The sequence below is a fragment of the Triticum aestivum genome, chromosome 1D (assembly GCF_018294505.1).
Source record: "Triticum aestivum cultivar Chinese Spring chromosome 1D, IWGSC CS RefSeq v2.1, whole genome shotgun sequence".
NCBI lineage: Eukaryota > Viridiplantae > Streptophyta > Magnoliopsida > Poales > Poaceae > Triticum > Triticum aestivum.
In genome coordinates this window covers 126,667,667-126,676,433 of record NC_057796.1, presented here as the reverse complement: position 1 = coordinate 126,676,433, position 8,767 = coordinate 126,667,667, and positions in this window count along the sequence as shown.

The following is an 8,767-nucleotide window of genomic DNA, read 5'->3' as shown; positions in this document are numbered from 1 at the left end:
GGAGAGGGAGAGGGAAAGAGGGGCTGCACCCCCCTCCCCTAGTCCAATTAGGACTCCTCATGGGAGGGGGCGCGCTACCTCCTGGCTGCTGCCCTCTCTCTCCCCTCAAGGCCCACTAAGGCCCAATACTTCCCCGGGGGGTTCCGGTAACCCCTCCGGCACTCCGGTTTTATCCGAAACTTCTCCGGAACACTTCCGGTGTCCGAATATAGTCGTCCAATATATCAATCTTTATGTCTCGACCATTTCGAGACTCCTCGTCATGTCCGTGATCACATCCGGGACTCCGAACAACCTTCGGTACATCAAAACATATAAACTCATAATATAACTGTCATCGTAATTAAGCGTGCGAACCCTACGGGTTCGAGAACTATGTAGACATGACCGAGACACCTCTCCGGTCAATAACCAATAGCGGGACCTGGATGCCCATATTGGCTCCCACATATTCTACGAAGATCTTTATCGGTCAGACCGCATAACAACATACGTTGTTCCCTTTGTCATCGGTATGTTACTTGCCCGAGATTCGATCGTCGGTATCTCGATACCTAGTTCAATCTCGTTACCGGCAAGTCTCTTTACTCGTTCCGTAATACATCATCCCGCAACTAACTCATTAGTCACAATGCTTGCAAGGCTTATAGTGATGTGCATTACCGAGTGGGCCCAGAGATACCTCTCCGACAATCGGAGTGACAAATCCTAATCTCGAAATACGCCAACCCAACAAGTACCTTTGGAGACACCTGTAGAGCACCTTTATAATCACCCATTTACGTTGTGACGTTTGGTAGCACACAAAGTGTTCCTCCGGTAAACGGGAGTTGCATAATCTCATAGTCATAGGAACATGTATAAGTCATGAAGAAAGCAATAGCAACATACTAAACGATCGGGTGCTAAGCTAACGGAATGGGTCAAGTCAATCACGTCATTCTCCTAATGAGGCGATCCTGTTAATCAAATGACAACTCATGTCTATGGCTAGGAAACATAACCATCTTTGATTAACGAGCTAGTCAAGTAGAGGCATACTAGTGACACACTGTTTGTCTATGTATTCACACATGTATTATGTTTCCGGTTAATACAATTCTAGCATGAATAATAAACATTTATCATGATATAAGGAAATAAATAATAACTTTATTATTGCCTCTAGGGCATATTTCCTTCAGTCTCCCACTTGCACTAGAGTCAATAATCTAGTTCACATCGCCATGTGATTTAACATCAATAGTTCACATCACCATGTGACCAACACCCAAAGGGTTTACTAGAGTCAGTAATCTAGTTCACATCGCCATGTGATTTAACATCAATAGTTCACATCACCATGTGACCAACACCCAAAGGGTTTACTAGAGTAAGTAATCTAGTTCACATCGCTATGTGATTAACACCCAAAGAGTACTAAGGTGTGATCATGTTTTGCTTGTGAGATAATTTTAGTCAACGGGTCTGTCACATTCAGATCCGTAAGTATTTTTGCAAATTTCTATGTCTACAATGCTCTGTACGGAGCTACTCTAGCTAATTGCTCCCACTTTCAATATGTATCTAGACCGAGACTTAGAGTCATCTAGATTAGTGTCAAAACTTGCATCGACGTAACCCTTTACGACGAACCTTTTGTTACTTCCATAATCGAGAAACATATCCTTATTCCACTAAGGATAATTTTGACCGCTGTCCAGTGATCTACTCCTAGATCACTATTGTACTCCCTTGCCAAAATCAGTGTAGGGTATACAATAGATCTGGTACACAGCATGGCATATTTTATAGAACCTATGTCCGAGGCATAGGGAATGACTTTCATTCTTTTTCTATCTTCTGCCGTGGTCGGGCTTTGAGTCTTACTCAATTTCACACCATGTAACACAGGCAAGAAACTCTTTTCTTTGACTGTTCCATTTTGAACCACTTCAAAATCTTGTTAAGGTATGTACTCATTGAAAAAACTTATCAAGCGTCTTGATCTATCTCTATAGATCTTGATGCTCAATATGTAAGCAGCTTCACCGAGGTCTTTCTTTGAAAAACTCCTTTCAAACACTCCTTTATGCTTTGCAGAATAATTCTAAATTATTTCCGATCTACAACATGTCATTCACACATACTTATCAGAAATGCTGTAGTGCTCCCACTCACTTTCTTGTAAATACAGGCTTCACCGCAAGTCTGTATAAAACTATATCCTTTGATCAACTTATCAAAGCGTATATTCCAACTCCGAGATGCTTGCACCAGTCCATAGATGGATCGCTGGAGTTTGCATATTTTGTTAGCACTTTTAGGATTGACAAAACCTCCTGGTTGCATCATATACAACTCTTCTTTAATAAATCCATTAAGGAATGCAGTTTTGTTTATCCATTTGCCATATTTCATAAAATGCGGCAATTGCTAACATGATTCAGACAGACTTAAGCATAGATACGAGTGAGAAACTCTCATCGTAGTCAACACCTTGAACTTGTCGAAAAACCTTTTTGCGACAATTCTAGCTTTGTAGACAGTAACACTACTATCACTGTCTGTCTTCCTCTTGAAGATCCATTTAATCTCAATGACTCGCCGATCATTGGGCAAATCAATCAAAGTCCGTACTTTGTTCTCATACATGGATCTCATCTCAGATTTCATGGCCTCAAGCCATTTTGCGGAATTTGGGCTCACCATTGCTTCTTCATAGTTCGTAGGTTCGTCATGGTCTAGTAACATGACCTTCAGAACATGATTACCGTACCACTCTGGTGCGGATCTTACTCTGGTTTACCTACGAGGTTTGGTAGTAACTTGATCTGAAGTTACATGATCATCATCATTAACTTCCTCACTAATTGGTGTAGGAGTCACAGGAACAGATTTCTGTGATGAACTACTTTCCAATAAGGGAGCAGGTACAGTTACCTCATCAAGTTCTACTTTCCTCCCACTCACTTCTTTTGAGAGAAACTCCTTCTCTAGAAAGGATCCATACTTAGCAACGAATGTCTTGCCTTCAGATCTGTGATAGAAGGTGTACCCAACCGTCTCCTTTGGGTATCCTATGAAGATACATTTCTCCGATTTGGGTTCGAGCTTATCAGGTTGAAGCTTTTTCACATAAGCATCGCAGCCCCAAACTTTAAGAAACGATAACTTTGGTTTCTTGCCAAACCACAGTTCATAAGGTGTCGTCTCAACGGATTTTAGATGGTGCCCTATTTAACGTGAATGCAGCTGTCTCTAATGCATAACCCCAACACAATAGTGGTAGATCGGTAAGAGACATCATATATCGCACCATATCTAATAAAGTACGGTTACGATGTTCGGACACACCATTTCACTGTGGTGTTCCAGGTGGCGTGAGCAGTGAAACTATTTCACATTGTTTTAACTGAAGGCCAAACTCGTAACTCAAATACTCTTCTCCACGATCAGATCGTAGAAACTTTATTTTCTTGTTACGATGATTTTCTGCTTCACTCTGAAATTATATGAACTTTTCAAATGTTTCAGACTTCTGTTTCATTAAGTAGATATACCCATATCTGCTCAAATCATCTGTGAAGGTCAGAAAATAATGATACCTGCTACGAGCCTCAATATTCATCGGACCACATACATCTGTATGTATGATTTCCAACAAATCTGTTGCTCTCTCCATAGTTCCGGAGAACGGCGTTTTAGTCATCTTGCCCATGAGGCACGATTCTCAAGCATCAAGTGATTCATAATCAAGTGATTCCAAAATCCCATCAGTATGGAGTTTCTTCATGCGCTTTACACCAATATGACCTAAACGGCAGTGCCACAAATAAGTTGCACTATCATTATTAACTTTGCATCTTTTGGCTTCATTATTATGAATATGTGTATCACTACGATCGAGATCCAACAAACCATTTTATTGGGTGTGTGACCATAGAAGGTTTTATTCATGTAAACAGAACAACAATTATTCTCTAATTTAAATGAATAACCGTATTGCAACAAACATGATCAAATCATATTCATGCTCAACGCAAACACCAAATAACACTTATTTAGTTTCAACACTAATCCCGAAAGTATAGGGAGTGTGCGATGATGATCATATCAATCTTGGCACTACTTCCAACACACATCGTCTCCTCGCCTTTTACTAGTCTCTGTTTATTCTGCAACTCCCGTTTCGAGGTACTACTCTTTAGCAACTAAACCAGTATCAAATATCGAGGGGTTGCTATAAACACTAGTAAGTACACATCAATAACATGTATATCCAATATACCTTTGTTCACTTTGCCATCCTTCTTATCCACCAAATAGTTGGGGTAGTTCCGCTTCCAGTGACCAGTCCCTTTGCAGTAGAAGCACTTAGTCTCAGGCTTAGGACCAGACTTAGGCTTCTTCACTTGAGCAGCAACTTGCTTGCCATTCTTCTTGAAGTTCCCCTTCTTCCCTTTGACCTTTTCTTGAAACTAGTGGTCTCGTCAACCATCAACACTTGATGTTTTTCTTGATTTCTACCTTCGTCGATTTCAGCATCACGAAGAGCTCGGGAATTACTTTCGTCATCCCTTGCATACTATAGTTCATCACAAAGTTCTACTAACTTGGTGATGGTGACTAGATAATTCTGTCAATCACTATTTTATCTGGAAGATTAACTCCCACTTGATTCAAGCGATTGTAGTACCCAGACAATCTGAGCACATGCTCACTAGTTGAGCGATTCTCCTCCATCTTTTAGCTATAGAACTTGTTGGAGACTTCATATCTCTCAACTCGGGTATTTGCTTGAAATATTAACTTCAACTCCTGGAACATCTCATATGGTCCATGACGTTCAAAACGTCTTTGAAGTCCCGATTCTAAGCCGTTAAGCACGGTGCACTAAACTATCAAGTAGTCATCATATTGAGCTAGCCAAACGTTCATAACGTCTGCATCTGCTCCTGCAATAGGTCTGTCACCTAGCGGTGCATTAAGGACATGATTCTTCTGTGCAGCAATGAGGATAATCCTCAGATCACGGATCCAATCCGCATCTTTGCTACTAACATCTTTCAACATAATTTTCTCTAGGAACATATCAAAAATAAACAGGGAAGCAACAACGCGAGCTATTGATCTACAACATAATTTGCAAAAACACTATCAGGACTAAGTTCATGATAAATTTAAGTTCAATTAATCATATTACTTAAGAACTCCCACTTAGATAGACATCCCTCTAATCCTCTAAGTGATCACGTGATCCATATCAACTAAACCATGTCCGATCATCACGTGAGATGGAGTAGTTTCAACGGTGAACATCACTATGTTGATCATATCTACTATATGATTCACGTTCGACCTTTCGGTCTCCGTGTTCCGAGGCCATATCTGCATATGCTAGGCTCGTCAAGTTTAACCTGAGTATTCCGCGTGTGCAACTGTTTTGCACCCGTTGTATTTGAACGTAGAGCCTATCACACCCGATCATCACGTGGTGTCTCAGCACGAAGAAGTTTCGCAATGGTGCATACTCAGGGAGAACACTTTTATCTTGAAATTTTAGTGAGAGATCATCTTATAATGCTACCGTCAATAAAAGCAAGATAAGATGCATAAAAGATAAACATCACATGCAATCAATATAAGTGATATGATATGGCCATCATCATCTTGTGCTTGTGATCTCCATCTCCGAAGCACCATCATGATCACCATCGTCACCGGCGCGACACCTTGATCTCCATCATAGTATCGTTGTTGTCTCGCCAACTATTGCTTTTACGACTATCGCTACCGCTTAGTGATAAAGTAAAACAATTACATGGCGATTGCATTTCATACAATAAAGCGACAACCATATGGCTCCTGCGAGTTGCCGATAACTCGGTTACAAAACATGATCATCTCATACAATAAAATATAGCATCATGTCTTGACCATATCACATCACAACATGCCCTGCAAAAACAAGTTAGACGTCCTCTACTTTGTTGTTGCAAGTTTTACGTGGCTGCTACGGGCTTAGCAAGAACCGTTCTTACCTACGCATCAAAACCACAACGATAGTTTGTCAAGTTGGTGCTGATTTAACCTTCGCAAGGACCGGGCGTAGCCACACTCGCTTCAACTAAAGTGAGAGAGACAGACACCCGCCAGTCACCTTTAAGCAACGAGTGCTCCCGACGGTGAAACCAGTCTCGCGTAAGCGTACGCGTAATGTCGGTCCGGGCCGCTTCATCTCACAATACCGCTGAACCAAAGTATGACATGCTGGTAAGCAGTATGACTTATATCGCCCACAACTCACTTGTGTTCTACTCGTGCATAGCATCAACGCATAAAACCAGGCTCGGATGCCACTGTTGGGGAACGTAGTAATTTCAAAAAAATTCCTACGCAGACGCTAGATCATGGTGATGCATAGCAACGAGAGGGGAGAGTGTTGTCCACGTACCCTCGTAGACCGACAGCGGAAGCGTTATCACAACGCGGTTGATGTAGTCGTACGTCTTCACGATCCGACCGATCAAGTACAGAACGCACGGCACCTCCGAGTTCAGCACACGTTCAGCTCGATGACGTCCCTCGAACTCCGATCCAGCCGAGTGTTGAGGGAGAGTTTTGTCAGCACGACGGCATGGTGACGATGATGATGTTCTACCGACGTAGGGCTTCGCCTAAGCTCCGCAACGATATTATCGAGGTGTAATATGGTGGAGGGGGGCACCGCACACGGCTAAAATATCGTATATCAACTTGTGTGTAGAGGTGCCCCCCTGCCCCCGTATATAAAGGAGCAAGGGGGAGGCCGGCTGCCTTGGGCGTGCCAAGGAGAGGGGGGAGTCCTCGTCCTAGTAGGAGTAGGACTCCCCTTTCCTAGTCCAACTAGGAAGAGAGGGGGGAAGGAAAGAGAGGGAGAGGAAGGGGGAAAGAGGGGTTGCGCCCCCCTTTCCTAGTCCAACTAGGAAGAGAGGGGGGGAAGGAAAGAGAGGGAGAGGGAGAGGGAAAGAGGGGCTGCGCCCCCCTCCCCTAGTCCAATTAGGACTCCTCATGGGAGGGGGCGCGCCACCTCCTGGCTGCTGCCCTCTCTCTCCCCTCAAGGCCCACTAAGGCCCAATACTTCCCCGGGGGGTTCCGGTAACCCCTCCGGCACTCCGGTTTTATCCAAAACTTCTCCGGAACACTTCCGGTGTCCGAATATAGTCGTCCAATATATCAATCTTTATATCTCGACCATTTCGAGACTCCTCGTCATGTCCGTGATCACATCCGGGACTCCGAACAACCTTCGATACATCAAAACATATAAACTCATAATATAACTGTCATCGTAACGTTAAGCGTGCGGACCCTACGGGTTCGAGAACTATGTAGACATGACCGAGACACCTCTCCGGTCAATAACCAATAGCGGGACCTGGATGCCCATATTGGCTCCCACATATTCTACGAAGACCTTTATCGGTCAGACGGCATAACAACATACGTTGTTCCCTTTGTCATCGGTATGTTACTTGCCCGAGATTCAATCATCGGTATCTCGATACCTAGTTCAATCTCGTTACCGACAAGTCTCTTTACTCGTTCCGTAATACATCATCCCGCAACTAACTCATTAGTCACAATGCTTGCAAGGCTTATAGTGATGTGCATTACCGAGTGCGCCCAGAGATACCTCTCCGACAATCGGAGTGACAAATCCTAATCTCGAAATACGCCAACCCAACAAGTACCTTTGGAGACACCTGTAGAGCACCTTTATAATCACCCATTTACGTTGTGACGTTTGGTAGCACACAAAGTGTTCCTCCGGTAAACGGGAGTTGCATAATCTCATAGTCATAGGAACATGTATGAGTCATGAAGAAAGCAATAGCAACATACTAAACGATCGGGTGCTAAGCTAACGGAATGGGTCAAGTCAATCACGTCATTCTCCTAAGGAGGTGACCCGTTAATCAAATGACAACTCATGTCTATGGCTAGGAAACATAACCATCTTTCATTAACGAGCTAGTCAAGTAGAGGCATACTAGTGATACACTGTTTGTCTATGTATTCACACATGTATTATGTTTCCGGTTAATAGAATTCTAGCATGAATAATAAACATTTATCATGATATAAGGAAATAAATAATAACTTTATTATTGCCTCTAGGTGTAACATCCCAAATTTTCAATTTGGTATGTTATACATAGATCATCTTTGCATATCATAATTTTATTGCATTTTGACAAATCCTCGATAAATCCTAAGCAACTCAAGGACCCTCGGAGAGAGTTGGGGAGTTTCTCGAATTTTTCATATTTGATTTTCATCAAATAATAAAACAAGGATTTTTGGTTTTAATTATTTTCTCTCCGAAAAAGTATTTCATTAAAAAATTTAATGAGAGGAAAAAATATGACTTCTCCAAAACAATTGAATTATTGGAGGAAAAATGTTAAAATCATTTATTTGATTTTATTCGGATTTTATTTGTAATTTTAATTGCATTAAAAATATTGCCCGTTTTCAAAACTGCATTTTTGTGTCAAAAAATGTTCACCCTGTTCTAAATATTCTAACTAGACGGGGAAATTTTGTTTTATTTTTTTTGGATTTTTTATTTATTTTTCTATGAATTTTTCGGTGGAATGTTTAAAAAAAACGCGCGCCGCGCCCGACCGGGCCGAGGCCCTGCCGAGCCGCCGGCCCATCCCCGCGTCTCCTCCGCGAGCACGCCGCCCGTCGCCGCCGTGTCCGCCGCGCCTTGCTCCCTCCTCCAAGCACCCCCCTCCTT